The 17,474-nt window shown below is 47.0% G+C and overlaps 1 protein-coding gene across 1 annotated transcript in view; it reads right to left on the bottom strand.

The window, feature by feature from the left end:
* LOC138527461 (arylamine N-acetyltransferase, pineal gland isozyme NAT-3-like) overlaps positions 1–7,931 on the bottom strand; it is a 351,083-nt gene extending 343,152 nt beyond the window's left edge. Inside the window, exon 1 of the mRNA XM_069638629.1 lies at positions 7,856–7,931. The gene's annotated coding sequence lies outside the window, so the exon portion shown is untranslated. The remainder of the gene's footprint in view (positions 1–7,855) is intronic.
* Positions 7,932–17,474: the final 9,543 nt, after the last annotated feature.

Genomic DNA, 17,474 nt, shown 5'->3' with positions numbered 1-17,474 from the left:
TCACCATTCCCAGGAAGCTTCTAATCTCCGCTGGAGATGTTGGTGGAGCGGCTTCACGGATGTCCTTCACCTTGTCTGGATCAGGGGAAATTCCTCCAGCATGGAAAACGAAACCAAAGAACTCCAACCTGTCTTTCAGAAACTCGCACTTTACTTTGTGTAGTGTTAGACCTAGAGTGCGCAGCCTTTCCAGGGTGTTCTCTAGGCGCTTCAGATGTTCTGCCTCCGACCGGGCAAAGACCAGGATGTCGTCCGACATGTTGATCACTCCCTTGAGTCCTGACAGAGCCCCCCTGATGGCATTTTGAAAGACTTCCGCCACGGACGAGACTCCAAAACTGAGCCGCTTGTATTGATATAACCCTTCATGAGTCGTGAAGGTCGTAAGGTATCTGGACTCGGGGTGTAACTCCAACTGGTGATATCCAGATCGTAGGTCCAGTTTTGAGAATATTTTTGCTCCCTGGAGTTCCCCGACGATATCATCTAAGGTGGGCGTGATGTGGCGTTCCCTCTTGATGGCTATGTTGGGTAGCCTCATGTCCACGCAGGTGCGCACCACGCCTGGCTGTTTAGGCTTCGGGGCTACTACGATTGGGGAGACCCAAGGGGTGGGGCCTTCCACCCTTTCGATGATGTCTCGGTCAATCAGGGACTGCAACTCCTTCTCCACCTGTGCTCTCAGATGGAACGGGATGCGGCGGTGTTTGAGAGCTGTTGGTCTCACTGACTCGTCTATGTGGAGGCGTATTGGATCAGCTTTCAGTTTTCCTATGCCATTGAAGATTGTCTCGAACCGTTGCAGTAGGTTTTCCAGGTCGGCGCAGTACACCGCAAATGAGAAGTGGACAATGTTTAGCGCTTCAGCGGTGGCGCAACTTAGGAGTGAGTGTGGGCTCACACTTGTGACGAAGAATCTTGCTTTGATTCTGGTCTGTCCATGAGTCACTGGTGCTACGAACACCCCCTGGATGAGGAGCGGAATGTGTCCACCAAAAGCATATATGCGTGCCGTGGACTCTGCCAACCTTGGTGGGCCAGGCAACACGTTGTAATGTTCGGTCGCTAGCACACAGACGGACGCTCCAGTGTCTATCAGGACCGGCGTGGGTGTTTCCCCAATGTTCACTGTGCACGTGGGCTGACGCCGTTTCCCTGGGCCTTTGTCGATACTGGAGATGAAGAAGATTTCGTCCTCTTCTTCCGCGAAGTTCAAATCTTGCATGCCCTGTTCAATGGACGACACACCCCTTATCCTCCTAGAGGTGCCTCGGCCAACTCTTTCCAGACCTCTTGACGCTGCGACTGGTGTCGTTGCCCTGCACACTCTCACATAGTCTCCCGGAGTGCCACACCTGCCGCAGGTTCTTGATTTGGCGGGGCACTCGCCTGCATGTGGCAGGTCATATCCGCAGTATTGGCATGATGGAGCATTGCTGTGACCTGTGGGTGGGTCTCCACCTCTTGGCGCCCATCTTGCCTTCCCTGGTGCATAGCGACCCACTGCAAAAGCTTCTTCCTCCTTCTTTGCATGAGTAGCTGCGTCCATCTTCGCCCCCCTGGCATCAGCCAGTTCATACGCTCTCCCCATGTCTAGGATTTGTTGTAGGGTTAGCCCAGGTTCTCTCAACACCTGCCTCCGCAGTTTTCCGGAGCTGCACCCTTGCAGCAACTGGTTACGAACCATCTCTTCTTCGTTACCCCATCTACAGGAGCTTGCTAGGTGTCGGAGTCGCGCACAGAACTTGTCCAACGATTCATCATCTCGCTGCTTCTCCGCGCCCATGACAAACCTGTCAAAGTCTACGTTTGCCATGGGGAGGAAGTAATCTCTGAGTGCTTGTTTCACTGCAACGTAGGTGGCCACAGGGATGGTCAGCGAGTCATAGATCTTGTGTACTTCCACCCCTGCTGAGTATACCATGATGGCGATCTTCTCTTTATCTTCCGTGACCCCCGCGGCCGTGAAAAACATTTCTAGCCGTTTCACCCACAGGAGCCATTTTGGACCCAGCTTAGATGGGGGGCCTGTGGTATCAAATTCAGGCATGGGGTTTAGCGTGCTGTTCATCCTGCGTGGGATGGGGGCAATTGCACCATCTTGGTCATCCTCTTCCCCCATCTTGGTGAATAGCACTCACCGGTACTTTCTGGACACCTTCTGTGGCTGCTGGGCTGGTGTGCTGAGTCCCCTTTGCAATGTGGTGCTCCTCCTGCACCCTTTTCTCCTCCTGATCACTTGTGCCACAGCCCTGTAGATTTAAGGGCTGTGGGATTTCCAAAAATTGTTGCTGGGCAAAGCAAAAGTGCAAGTGGCGCACGGGCCGCTACCACTGCCTTTCACGTGTTGACCAAGATGGCCGCCGGCCATACGCGTGGACTCGTGTGAACGCGAGTCAACGTTCTTCTCCTGGAACATTGCCGGAGCGGAGGATGGCTCCCGCGCCGTCCTCGTCACCATTGTTGAGTATCGTGGGGGCGTTGGGGGGCCCACGCAATCACACACACACTCGCTCCGCATACATCCAGAGAGCTACGCCAGAGACGTGTGGATGGTTTAGGTCCCCGGTGCGAACTGCCGCACGGGCCGTGTTTATTAACACTGTGCATGCATGAGCCTCGTTCTGGCTCACGCATGCGCCCAACAGCGTATTAGTACACAACAGCCATTATCCCACCGGTAATTCCGGCGGGATACCGGAAAAACCGACTAACCATTTCCACCACCAGAGATTCCAGTAGTAACAGGATATTACGGGTGGTGGTAACAGAGGTATGTTCCCATTCCATGGAGTTCCATAGGACTCCATGGATGGGATTTCCAGAATAACCAAGAAAAAACAGTCTGATAAATAAATCACCAGAACTGGGGACGCCACTAGGGTAGTAAAAACAACTGCAAATTAAAGCTCTGCTGCAAGAGCCACCGTCCAGTAGAAGGAAACCAGCAGGCTTCCCACCTCGAGGGACACTGGAGGGCCCTCTCGCACCACGAAAATAGCAGGTTCATCACATGCGGCAACAGAAGGGCCAAAATGGCTGACAGCGTTACCGCGGCAACGTGCATCAACACTGGTGCCCCTGAAATCTTCACTGCCGGAGGCCCGGGTCCCCATTAGCCTGCCTGCTCCTCTCCTCTCGCCTAAAAGAGAGAGGGGAGGAGACCGACAGGCAAAGCCGCTGAGCAAAGGCCAAGGGACAAGGCCAAAGGAACTCTGTGCAGCTCTCAGCTGCTCGAGACTGCCATCGTCGACCGTCGTCAGCATCTGCCACAACTCGCAACCAGCGGACAAAGGTAAGTGGCCTACACTGCGATGGGCGGGCGTGCATACCACCTCCCCCCCCTTCGGTCACCAAAGCAGCTTACGCCTCCCTTGCTGCCAGAGCAATGCGACTAAGCGTGCAAACTCACGCCACTCCCCAAACTTCCACAACACCGTCCCTCTTCACAAGGAATGTACGCCTGGGCTCGAGGTCCACCACAGTGCCTGGCACCTGCCATATTAATACAGACACCCGACATCACCTTATACCCCATCGAACCCCCTCACACGCGATCCAGCAAAAAGAATCATGTTACATGGCAAAAATACCATCTTTAACCATGTCTGCTGATAAGTCGCCTCTCATCGCTTCCCTAGTGTGCATTTGGAATAAGTTGGTTGCACCCCATTAGTTTGGAGCATCTCTCTCGACGCCCACCTTTGGAACCTGTATTCAGCCAGGGAAAATTGCTGCTCCATATGTATCGTATAGCAGCACAAGCTCACTGAACGCTGATGCCCTTGTTTTACACCAACTAATTTACCGAACCTGCCTCATGATATGCCAGGCGGTGATGACCACATTGTTAACTATAGCCAGAGTGTTACTCCTCACAAGTGGCTTAACCTAAGGCTACAAAAGACTGACTTACCTATACACTACACCTGCATAGTTGCCTTGCCTGTTTGTAATACTATCTATTATGGTGTATTGCGGGAGCCTAATACTGTGCAATGTGAAATGCCTGTACCCAATAACCCCAGCATTGATATGCCCGTGCATAAGCTTGTGAATGATGTATTGCAGGAGCCTAATACTGTGCACTGTGAAATGCCTACATCGGTTACCCAGCAAACGGATCCACCTATGCTTAAGTGTACTAGTACTGAGCGGAGGGAGCCTAATACTGTACACTCTGATCTGCCTGTGCATATTACCAGACAAACTGGCTGGCCTGTGCCCTACAGTGATCCTCCTGGCCCAAACACCAATAGATCAATAGATCTGTACCCAGTCTCGCCCACATGGCCTCTCTGAATGGTCCCCTCACCTGTGCCCTTATCAATGCCCGTTCCCTCCCTGCCACGCATTGGACGTTCATGATCTGATCACTAGCTGCAACATTGACTTATTGGTCATTAGCGAAACCTGGCTCACCCAAGCATCCGGCCCAGCCATGGCCCTCGCCATCCCACCAGGTTACACCATTTTTAGACACGATCGCTCTCTTCAGAAAGGGGGAGGGGTAGCTCTGATTGCTAAAGAAACCATCCCCATCAGAAGGATGGATGGGTAACTTAGCCATAATAGTGACTATCTTCATCTCAAAGTTAACCTGTCCCCTACCTGCACCATCGCCCCTCCATATCCAAGGGACCAGGCCAGACACAGACCCATCTCCCCCCAGCACTCATGAGAAGCACTCATCTGCTCACTAAGGGGAAGCTCACCCCCTTCCTTCAAGTGCCTGCCCTCCAGGACCCTTTTTCTAGTGTCCCAGAAATCCTCACCATTGCATTCTAAACGATCATCACACTAGCACTTGACGCCATCGCCCCACTCACCCAACGGAAAGCCAAGCGTTCCAAGCATTCCAATACTTGGTTGTCCCACGAGATTCTTGACCTCCACGCCAGGAAAAGGACAGCACTTTCTCTTTGGAACGCGAACCTCAATAACTCCTCCAAAATAGCCTTTCTAACAATCTCTAAAAAATATAAAAGAGCCATTGTCAATGCAAAAGCCTCCTCGTTTAATACAAGGATAGCAAATGGCAAATCTGGGACTAGAGCCATTTTTGCAATTTTTCAGGAGTTAGAAACACCCACTCACCCCCCCCCACATACCCTTCAGAAACATGAAGACTGGTGCAATAAGATCCAATCCGCTATGCTAGATTAACTCAACTCCTTGCAAGACAAAATCCTAGCTAATCAACGTCACCAAATTTCCAAATCACAAAGTGGGACGGTTGGCGACTCTCCTACCTTCGCTTTCAGAGAAATTAGTTAACAGGAAGTCGGCACGCTCCTTAAGTATATCAAACCCTCCTTCTGCAAAGAGAATGTCTGCCCGCCACAACTTATTAAAGACTGTGCCCCAACCCTGACCCCGTTTCTCACAGCATTCATTAATGCTTCCTTCCAGTCAGGCCATGTCTCTACTGGTCTCAAGGAAGCATGGGTATGCCCCCTCCTCAAGAAACCATCTCTTGATCCCACTGTCCCGGGGAACTTTAGACCCATCACTACAGTCCCGTTCCTACTCAAAATCTTGACAAACCAGCCTATCTGCAGGTCCAGAAATTCCTTGAGGCAAATACCTTGCTCGGCCTCCAGCAGTCGGGATTCCGCCCAGGAAACGGTACCAAAATGGTACTCCTAGATTTAATAAAATGGTTGGCATCAGAGATGTGGGTAAACCTGCTGTCCTCCTGCTCCTTGATTTATCTGCAGCATTTGACCTGGTTGGTCATAATACCCTTTGCCACCATCTGTCCTCCGCTGCTAACTTCTCCCCCAAGGCCATTTCTTGGATCACCTCGTTCCTCCAAGGAAGGGTTATGAAGGTCTTTTCCGACTCAGCCTGTACACATACAATCAACATTAAACGTGGAGTCCTTTGGGGCTCATGCGTTTCTCCTACCCTCTACAACCTGTTCCATATTTTTGATGCCCTGGGCATCACATACACTAATTATGCTGATGACACAGGTCATTATGCCCCTGACAGGCGACTATGAGGCCGACAGTTTCCCTTAAGTCCATATATTCCACTATCCAAACTTGGATGGCAGAAAACTGGTTATGCCTGAATGGTGAAAAAAACGAACTGCCGCTAGTTGGCTCTCTCGCAGAAACTAGACAAACAATACAGCTCCTTCACCATTGATAATATACATATCCCTGTTTCTCAAGTTGTTACGACCCTGGGGGTTTACCTTGAGTCTGACCTCTCTATGAACAGGCAGGTCAACGCCATTGCGTCAACTTCAGCCTACCATTCCAAACTGCTCAATGCAGCCAGACCCTTTCTGTCGGAATAGAACTGCCTCACGATTGCAAGAGCGATAATCAGATCTCGGCTGGACTACTGCAATGCCCTCTTTGTAGGGACATCCGCAAAAAACATTGCCAAACTTCAAATGGTCCAGAATAATGCCTTGAGGGCTGCCACCGGTCTCTCCAAGAAAGAACATATCTCTGAAGCCAGGAAGAAGGTGCATTGGCTCCCCAATAAAGAAAGAATTGTCTTTAGAAAAGCTTGCATTGACACACAAATACATCCACAACCTGGCACCGCTATACCTTGCTCAAATAACTGTCAAGCCCACTCCAGCCAGACCCATAACATCTGCCTACTCCAACAGGATCTCCATTCCTAAAACTCAGAGAATGCAAGCCGGAGGGTCCAGTTTCCCAGACCTGGCAGCAACGCACTGGAACTCACTGCCGCCGCACATGGGGAGTATTGAGTCACACCTAGCCTTCATGAAAGCACTAAAAACGATGCAGTTCATCTAACAAGCTCTCAGGCACCTTCACTCCTTGCTAGCATGTAATGCATAATCTATCTGATCAATAATCTAAAAACTGTAACGGTCTAGGTATGTATGTGCTCTCACTGTACTATCAACATTTTCTACCCAGGATTGTTTTTCCTTGTAAGCTCACTGTAACCATGAGCAACTGACCTGAATGTAACCAAGACGATTTCATGCAACAGCGCCTCGATGCCCTTGGGCTGTTAGTGCGCTTTACAAATCCAAATAAATAAATAAATAAATAAATAAATAAATAACGCATTTTAAATACTGAACTCAAAATATCAAGTCTGAAACAATCTTCTTTTACATCCTTTAATTGGTGAAATCCTTATAAGATTCCTTATAGACTAGCAGAGCCGAATGGCGATGCGTTTATGACCAAGCGGTCCATCTTCAGAGCTTTCACTATATGCAAAAAACATAATTTTAACATTTTTAAGATTAATACAGAATAAAACAAAGACAAAAATAACTATACAAATTATTCATCGATACGCTTACATTATGTGTTGTGTACCCGTCATCTCGAACTTCAAAAAGCGCTGATGTTGTAATACAACAAAAAGGAAAGAAAATTGCCTGGGTTGTTTACAGTTGTATAAAGCACTAATTATTGGACGCATATTTCCACAAATGATGGCCCCGTTGATATAAAAACATCCACGTTGCTTGGATGATGGAGGTGCCGCAGAATTGTGCAATCGATATGGCTCTACACGCGGTGTGACAAGGATCACTCTATGAAAATGTGTGATAAAAAAGAAAATTGGTAAACGCGCTGCACTGCTAGTTGGAGAAGATTGTAAAGTGTGTACTAAAACAAACATTCTGCAAAAAATGGGGCTGTGGCCGCAAGGTATAAAGGAACCTCTCATACCTCCGTAAGATGTCAGTGATCTATGGTGAAAGTAATAAGAACCAAGGCGAACAGGTTCCATAATGTAAAGGTAAATAAAAATCGAAAATGTCGTTACACTCCTGTATTATTTCTGCAATAAAAAAACAGCTATTAATGGATACCGATACACTTATTGGATTCCTTACCGTGTATCATAAACACCGCTTCCCGTGACTGGCGTGAAAATGACAGTGGGATGTTGCTTAGCCTGCATTTAAATATACCACCGCCAGCCCTTGCCACGTATACAGCAGCTTGACAGGTTAGGCGTGTGATGTCACATCTTTCTGTAGCGTCAATACGTTTTGCCGTACATGCGTTAAAAGTAAACAAAGATTCGACTCTAACTTCTTGAAGAAAACCATTACATGTTGGTGCGGCATTTGCCAAATTATGTTGCACCGTGTTAAAGCAATGAACGTACTTCTGAATTGTTCCATATGCAAATGTAAACGGCCCATGCACACATTTCATAGGTATGAAATTGTGAAGCATAACATTATGCTGTGATCATCTTAACACTTGTTTTTTTATTCACAACCCTGTTTGACCAGAAATATGTGTTTACTGCCTGGATTACTTACCAGTAATCTTCATTACTCCTAGTCCTATTCTTGCTTGTCCCAGTAGTCAACTATGAGAAGGCCCACCTCCCACAGGAACCCCTTTTCTATTTTTATTTTGTTTAGCCATGCCCCCCTTCTCCTTCTGCATCCGGGTATACTAATCCGCCTCCCCTGAATCACAACAGTAAATAGCACTGCCGAAAGGCCCATTCGACAACAGGGGAGGGTGAGGCTGGAAACCCATACTGGGACGCGGACGAGTAGGACTAGGAGTATGTATGATATGATAAGTCATTTATAACGCATCTGTACACAAGTGTTTCTAGGCGCAACAAAACAAGGGAGGAAAGACAGAGGGAGGACAAGACAAACCATTTTACTAGGCCTTGTGTTATTCGGATTGTGGAAGTGCGAGAACGAGAAGTGCAAGAGGAAAGGGAGGGGGAAGTGCAAGGGAAGAGGGGAGGGAAAACAGGGAAGCAATGCTCTGAGTAAGTGTAGTCAAGGCAGTGCAGCTCTGGGTACTGCAAGGAGAACAGGGGACTGTAGGGTTACAGTTACAGACTGCTAGGCACGGAGGCAGTGCAAGGGTGACAGATCAAGAAAGATGAGGGTAGCCAAGCAAACAGTCGGTACAGCAGACAGGTAGGTTAGCAGGAGGTTAGCAGGAGAGAGTAAGCAGGGGAGAAGCGGAACGTTTTGAGCTGCTTCCGGTACTTAAGGTGGTCCGGCTCAAGTTTGAAAGGGGCAGGGAGCCCATTCCAGAGGGAGGCACCTGCAGAGGAGAGATATCTACCCCCACTCTCTGTCCAGAGAAGTGTAGAGGAGCAGTCACATGCCTCTGCAGGAAGTCCACCCCCAAACTACCTAAATGTTGGGATCCTGAAATTGAGCCATGCTTGACACCAGCAGTTGTGACCATTCAACAGCGAGTATTCGAGAAAAGGTATCCACTGAGAAAACCATACCAGATGTATGCCCGAAGAAATGATAATCTAAGAGAGAAACTCCTCAAAGGAATATGAGAAAGCGTGAAAGAGGAGCTTGTGAAGTCACAAGATACAAGAAGTGACGCACTAAGAAGGTCGGCTGAAGAGAATGTATGGACTGCATCGAAACTGATGATGAAGTTAAGAATTCAGTAAACGTCCATATGTGAAGGGAACATTGGGGGTGTGTGTGATGCGCTAAAGAGAAACAAAGTGTTCAATAATTGTACAGATCCAGTAACGCAAGCAGTCTAAGTGATCATAGAAGCTGGCTATACGTAATAATTAGACTGCAGGCGAAGCCGCCATTATATAGAAACTGGATATCAGTGTCATATATTAGTAAACTGAAACCCACAGAGAAAGAAGGATCGAGAGCTGTGTCACAGCAAGAAATTCGTGGAGAGGGTGGACTTGGATGGTGAAGCTGTCTGGCGTGGTGTCAAAGTTGGAGCAAGCCAAGGCAGGTTATCTATTCTCAACGCAGTAAAACGTGAGAAGTCTAATCATTCTCTATTAAGGGACAAAGAAAGAACACCATGCGTGTCAAGTTTATTCGTTTAAAGACATTTCATTATTGTAAAATGGACCACATTGTGGTCTACCACTCATGTGAGCCAAGGATGAAAATAGAGATGGCATGCAGTTCCAGAAATATGATAAGTGCTTGCCCATACTCCCTTATGTTTCCATAGACAAGAATATACTACAAGGCCAAGTTCAAAGACAATCATCATGGCAGAAGGCATGGGTGATGAGAGACGTTGGGCTAATTGGATGGGGAGGCAAAGTCATGTCCACCTCCCAGCACCTGAGTAGGAGATTACATGCTGCTAAATGAACCGAATGTTCCAGGCATGGCACGAGCATGCCAACCAATTGTAGAGGGCCATATAACAAAGGGCCTTATCATTTGAGAGCCAATGATAAGTTGCGATTCTTAATAGTGTTGAAGATGACTTGCACTAGAGGAGGGCACAAGTTGTCCACCTGACAGTAGAAACCCAATCACAACCCGACCCCTTATAGAAAGTATACTTAGATTTGCCCCTTAAGAGTATCATAATCTCCTGTAGGTTTTTCTTAGTTGCCACATAGTATGACGTGACTTATGATGAGTTTTTAGTATAAAGGTGTGATTTTTTATTAAATGTACGAGAATGCTTGTGCGACGTCCGTTGATGTCCGCTGTAACTCCCTGTTTTAGACAGTTGATATTAAATCCATTGCATGTGTGCTTCCAAAAGGGCTGTATAGCTCACGTGGTAGCAGAGGATGGTTCAAAAAGATCTAAACTCATTTGTCCCCAGTCTTTCCGATGATCAGGCAAGATTGCACAGTTTCCTGTGGAGAGCGGCTGAATAGAAAACTTGCAAGTAGGATCGAGACAGTGGGCAGGTCCGCCTTTGAAGAAATCTCTGCCCGGTTTCCACAGGCGCTCTGCGGATGGAAGGTGAAGTGGTTGGTTGGAGGAGGAGACGATACCGAAGGCCTTGTGTCGATTAACGAACAAATTGTGAGTATACTAAGGGGAATGGCAAACTAAAGGGATGGGGTTGTGATAATTTTAAGTAACAGGAATATTGTGTGAAGAGATAGAAGCGCCTTAACGGCCTGACTCAAGAGAGTTTCAGAGGAACATGTCTCATACTCCAACAGGAGTAAAATAGGCTACTTGCGAAACGGTTCTCATAAGGAGACGTTTCAAATCCTGTAAAAGGATATTTAAATAGAGGCAAAGAAAAAAAAGGTGATTGTTGGGGCACGCTCATATTTGTTGTTTTAAAAATATTTATAAGGTAGTGAAAGTATTTTATAACATCTGGTAAGTATTGACAGTCAATTGAGACTTGTCATCATGGGAGACACTCCAATTATGCACTCATGCAAGACACTGCCAAAGCACATGCCCTCAAACAGTATGGTGTGGAATGGGTGAAAGGCACGGCAGATAAGATGTTCATGCCGTGGCCACAAGGGGGATCACTATCAAAAGCGATATTGCAACACATGACCACATACTTGCACACTGCGTATACGGGGAAGAAGTTGGAGAAAATGTTAGCTATTCTAGAGCTCTGGAAGATGTACCAGGAAGAAAGGGAAGATCCACCATCTGAGGAGTATATGCTTATTCAGCGAAAGGAGGAAGGTGTAGAGCCTACAGCTCCCCTTACCTCGCCCAAAGTAAAAAGTGCTATTATGGAAGAATAGGGTTCTATCCTTTAAAGAAACTAAAAGCGGTGACCGGGTATAGTACCTCTATGTTCTATTTGCCCTGTACATCCAAGCATGACCTGCAACCACCTTCTTAAGGTTGTATGACCTGTAACCATAGTCTTAAGCCTGCATGACCTGTAACTAGATTCTTAAGCCTGTATGTCCTGTAACCACATTCTTCAGCCTGCATAACTTGTAACCAAATTCTTAAGTTTGCATAACCTGTAACCATATTCGTAAGGCATGCGCTCAGTTGCCTGAGAGATAGGCGTGCATTGCTAATGCAATAAATAAATAAATAAACCCATTATACGAACCGCCTCCTTATAGCAGTGACGATAGTCCAGAGGAGAATAATAGAAGAGAAGAGATTTTTAAAATCATACCAGACAAAGAAGAGATAGAAAGAGAGATTAAGAGATGGAAGGGATAAAAGGAGAAAGCTGACGAGGTAGCGCTCATGCAGAACGAAGGGATGGGTGGACAGATATTACTCAAATTGGATGGGAAAAGCATTTAGGAAGTCAGGTAAAGGGAAGATAAGGGCGAGCAAGACAGAAGGTACACGGAATGGGAGAAGAGATTGAAAGAAGATGAGTATAAAACAAAGAGTAGGGAGTGACGAGAGCAGATGTAACAGGAGGAGCAACAACAGAAAGAAGAACCAGTAGGGCCAAGCCCAGCAATATGATGGGACAGGATAGACGAGTTTCTTCCGATAAAGGAAGCAATATCAGGGGCATCTACAGTAGTACTGGAAGAAGAAAGATTTGATGCAGAGAGCATCGGGGAAAGGATTGATAAGGTTTATCATCAGTTGAGGCAAAATAACAAGTGTAAAACCAGAGGGAGCGATAAACGATCCCTAATGCCGCGAGAGCAGCGAGAGGAGGGAAGTCTGCTCAGTGACAAGCATAGAGCATTGTCCTTAAGTAAATTGAACCTGGACAAGGGTGAAGGGCATAATAGTCATACATCTTGGGGACAATAAATGTCAGATGAGGAAAGGGAATCCTTCCTTAGGGCAAAAGGAGAGAGTGCGTGTGCTCCTGAAGGGAGCCTGCAATTGGATAAAGAAGTAAGATGGTCAGATCTGGAACAACCTAAGGATTGAATGCCAGATCCTATACCATATCCGTAGCATCCTCGAGGATGATCGTATAGTGAGAAGGGAGAATCACCGACATATGTGAGCAGACTAAGATCGCTACCAGCAAGGAGATGGTCAGTAAAGATTGTCCCGGTATGGATAGGCTAACAATGGGAGCCAACTTTGGGTTGGGGTTTACGCAGTTTCCTTTATCGGAAAAAGATGGGCAAGGACAATTTAATGTGCAAGCTCCCGAGTCTGACGTCGGGTGCTGGGAAATGGATCTTTGAATTAGAAAAAATTACAGAGGGAAATGCATTGGCAATAGGGGATATTAAGGGTCTCCTGGCAGCTATTCTTGGGGAGAGAGCTGATGATATATGGAGGAGTGAAGGGTGTTCAAGTGTGACAGCACAAAACACAGCGCATGATGGAGCGCTGTTTAGTAATTGTAGAGCAGGTGTTTGAAGGGCTCTCAAGGTGCAGTATCCTGACACATCACATATGGGTGCAATTATGACACGTAAGATAAAGGAAGATGAAGATCCTATGCTTACATTCAGGATATTCAAGAGCGATGGGAACTTGAAATGCGGGAGCCATGAGAAAACATTTTAGCATTATTTTACCACATTTTATGTCATGGATTGCCTGAGCCAGTATAGAGACAGATGAAGAAACAAGTGGGGATAAAAGCAAAACCGTGGTTTGAGATACAGCTGATGATAGTGCATCACTGTCTGCAATTTCAAGAGAAGAATAAGAAGAAAGATGAGGCTAGGAAAATTGAGAAATCCAAATTAGTTCAGAAGAAATTCTCAAAGTATGCCATGGAAGGGGTGGTATTGTCAAGTGGCGAAGGATTGAGAATGCAGCATGCAGTGGGTGCATCACAGATGAATAATCAGCGCACGATGGACCAATGGAAAGTATGGGTTCACGCCACGAGGCAGAGGTATCGGCTAAAGGGGAGGAATGGGTGGATTGAAAACTAATTAAGGTGGGATTCAGAATGCACACAATGAGAATCAAAATGGGCAAGGAGGATTTAACCAAGGAGGACTTGACAGACGAACACCCCCAGTATGTTGGACTTGTGGGATGACAGGGCATATTGCGCGCACATGTGGGAGCCAAGGGAATGTGCAGAATGGCCAATTCTCAAGAGGGGGACAGGTTATCCTCCACCATATAGTACACAGACAAGAGAGGGGTTCACCCAAGATCAGACATTGTATCAGACACAAGTGCAGAGAGTACAGCAGGTACAACAACCAGAGTGGGTGCAAATGAATCCCCCACAAAGGCAGTCACAACAAGCCCCCATGCAGACACAACAGTATGCAAACACGGGACAACTATTGATGCCTAGAATAGGAGGTGCCACTGTTTGTAAATACTGGAGGGGGTCTCTGTACTTGTGCCCTCTATATGGCAGAGTAGAAGCACAGAGCACTACAGCCAAGGTTCATACAATGTCTATGTGGTTCCACTCTTAACTATTGGCTCCTTTAAAATGCACCAACTGCTGACAGTTTCTAAAGGCATACAAATCAAACAGTAATGTGAATCAACATCAGACATTGGAAGGAAGACAAGTTAGGTTAAACAATGACAGAATACTTTGCCCAACTACCACGACACAGTTCTGTGTGAGGATCCCCCCACCTGGGCAACCTGTAAATAAAGTGTATCAACAAGCCCAGTCCATATATTTTTAAAATAGTCTTGTTTCCTGCTAAATTGTTTTACTACCCCAATGTACCTGAGTTTAGCAGAGTTTCTTCGATGGTTCATCGACGGGTCCCTCAAGGGTGAACTCCCTTTAAAGCAGGAGCCACAGGGCGTCGAGAGTCCTTGAAGAAATGTGAACCACTGCGTCAAGAGTCCTTGGAGAAGAGAGTTTGGTGCCGCAAAGAAAACTCGATGAAGAACATAGGCTCAGCAGTGGGGTGTCGAGGGTCGGCATCGGAGTTTGGCGTCGGCGATCGAGACGTGACCACGGCTGGACTTTGGATCTTCACTTGTTAGCGTCTTTGTGGACTTTGGGTGGTGGGAAACCCACCAGCGGATTCTCCTCGGTCGTCGACGACCTCGACTTTCTCTGGCAGGACAAAGTAGTCAACGGTGATGGCAAGGGAGCCCTTCGTTTAAAATGTTCTTAGGCAAAGGTGGAGCATTGTGGCTCTTGTCGTTGAGCAGCACAGCGTCAAGCTGTCTCTGCTTCTGGGCAACACGACTCACCCGGCTTTCAGTGGTTACAGAAATCCTGCAAACCCCAGTCGACAGCAATGGACTTCGATGGCCTTGATGTCCGGGTGTTTTACTTCAGATTTCTTTGCAGCCCCCATCTCCGGTGGACAGCATTTTGGGACTGGCTTCCAGGGTGCCTCGATGAAGATCAGCTTCTGCACGATGTTCCCTCATCGCTCGGGGAGAAAGGTCTCCTAGCCAGGTCCTCTCTGGGATCAGTCATCAACAGACTCGACAGCTTTCGGAATGGGACGAATGAAAGCAGCAGCAATTATTCTTCTTCCAGCTGGGCTACAAGGATAAGCAGCTTCAAGTTTCAACTTCAGCTTCTGAACAACTTGGTAAGGTAAAGGTCCCAAGATATACAGACCTGTCCCTCATTCACACTGCTGAGCCAAGCTCAGTTAGCCAATCAGTCAGAAGGGAATTCATGCAGGCAGGCAGCCAATCATGCTCACAGTGCATTCAGGCCATTCACTTCCATCCAGACACCCATAACAAGGAATGTGGATTGGGGCAAGCATCCAGCCTTTCTGCACACCAGACTTCATTCATGTCAGTTTCGGGCAGAGCTGTGTCATTCATTGTGTCACACACACAGATACCAGACACCCATAACATGGAATGCATATTGATCATACACTCCATTCACCCAGGTCCCACCGCAAGGATGTACCCACAACATAAAGTCACTGGGAAGGCTCCAACCAGTCTGGCCCGGACTTCCCCACAAAACCATATATGGTTCTTTCACACAGCAGCCAGTCAGGGGAAGGGACAGAGTCAGGGCTTCCCATGACTTTGGGAAAACAAGGTATCAGGTAACAGAAACCAAGAGGCCACAGGGGCCATCTTGTCTCCTATCAGGAATCCACTGATTCCAATGGCAGGACATGTGTATCCCAAAATGGACGATACTCAGAGCACCTGTCAAATTCAGCATGGAGCTACCACCAGCCCATACCCTGCTCAGTGGGCCACACACAGGTGCGCAAAAACATACACTAGGGGTAGAGGGTTGTATCCCCAACCATGGGTGCGATAAGGGTAACCCAAAGGTCTCTGTTCACCACAACCAAAAAGACAAAGAGCTGCACTGCCAGGATTCCCACATGGACTCCTGTGCAGAAAACAACAGAACACACATGATAAGATAGTACAGGACCAGGACATGGAGGCCCTGTCCCTCCAATGCAGTTCCAGCGATCTGAATGACACCTGGCCTAGTAGGATCGTTGTCTGTCTTGCCTTTGTTCCCCCCTCCCTGCCTCATTGCGCCTTGAAACACGTGTGTATAGGCGCGTTACAAATGCCACATCATATCATATCACTGTGGTTGGAGGAAATCCTTTCACAGGAACAGGGGTATGCCTATACCCACAATAGGACAGCTCACAGGGTGACTTGATGTGTTCAGCACTATCCGTGGCACCAGACCATCAAGAGGAACCAAGGGTCGATTTGACGATAGGAGGCAAATCTTTTTCTTTTCTAGTAGAGACTGGGGCTACTCATTTCATGTATACGAGAAGGAAAATATCCAATGTCGGGAATTGCCATGAATGCTCAAGGGTTCTCTTGAGCTATGAGTCGAGTTCCCTTTACTGATGAATTGCCAGTCTCTATAGGAGAGTGTGACATATCTGTCCCTTTGTTATATTTGCGACAGACAGCAGTTAACATTTTGGTAAGAGATTTGATGACAAAACTAAACATGACGATTTCATTTACTGACCAAGAAATAGTGTGTCCCACTCAAGGAATACACTATTTAAATGTGGGCAAATGTATACTGGGATTTACAGGGCAAGTGGCTCCACAAGGCATCCGAGGAGAACTAGAGGTCTTCTTGTATGGGATAAGCATTTCATTAACATGGTTACCTGGCTTAGTGGGAAAAACGGTAAGAATACCTGACAAGTTTTTGTTCAGACCAGAGATACCTATGGACGAAGAGGGGGGACAGAGCATCCCTAAAGAACTAGAAGCAGCGATGGTACGAAGGGAAATGGCGATGCTTGAAGGAATGGTTGAGGAGGGTAGACCATAAAGACATTAATAGCTCTTGAAGAAGGGTATAGGTTGACTGACATTACTGATGATGATATGTTTAGAGAAGACCCAACAGATGATGAAGTAGTGTTCTTCATGAGCATCACTTACTGGATAAGAATAGAGACGAGGAAAATCCCACAGCGAATGTCAATAATACGTCAGCATCCAGCATTCTTTGAGGAAGACTTAGAAAATGTGCCAAGTGTCCTTTGGACCACAGGCACTTATGATCTGGGTTTGTTGAGAGCAGTAGGGCAAGTTAAGATAAAGCTGAAGCCAGGGGCAATTTTACCTCGAGCAAGACAGTACCCCATGTCTCGAGAGGCTGATGAGGGTATATTTCAAACAATTTCAGCACTAATGAAACAAGGTATTCTGATGCCATTAGAATCTTTGTGTAATTCCACAGTGTATCCTATCAAAAAATCAAAAGGAGGGTCGTGGACATTTATACAAGATATGAGACCGATTAACCAGATTATACAAGCAGAGTTTCCTTTAGTTCCTAATCCGGCGACGATACTATGCAGTATCCCAGTGGAAGCTCGATATTTCACGGCGATCGATTTGGAAAATGTGTTTTTTTCAATCC

Source organism: Ambystoma mexicanum, chromosome 1q, assembly GCF_040938575.1.
Source record: "Ambystoma mexicanum isolate Mex_15411 chromosome 1q, UKY_AmexF1_1, whole genome shotgun sequence".
Taxonomy (NCBI): domain Eukaryota; kingdom Metazoa; phylum Chordata; class Amphibia; order Caudata; family Ambystomatidae; genus Ambystoma; species Ambystoma mexicanum.
Note: the sequence above shows the minus strand (reverse complement) of the source record. Positions and strands in the feature narration are given on the sequence as shown.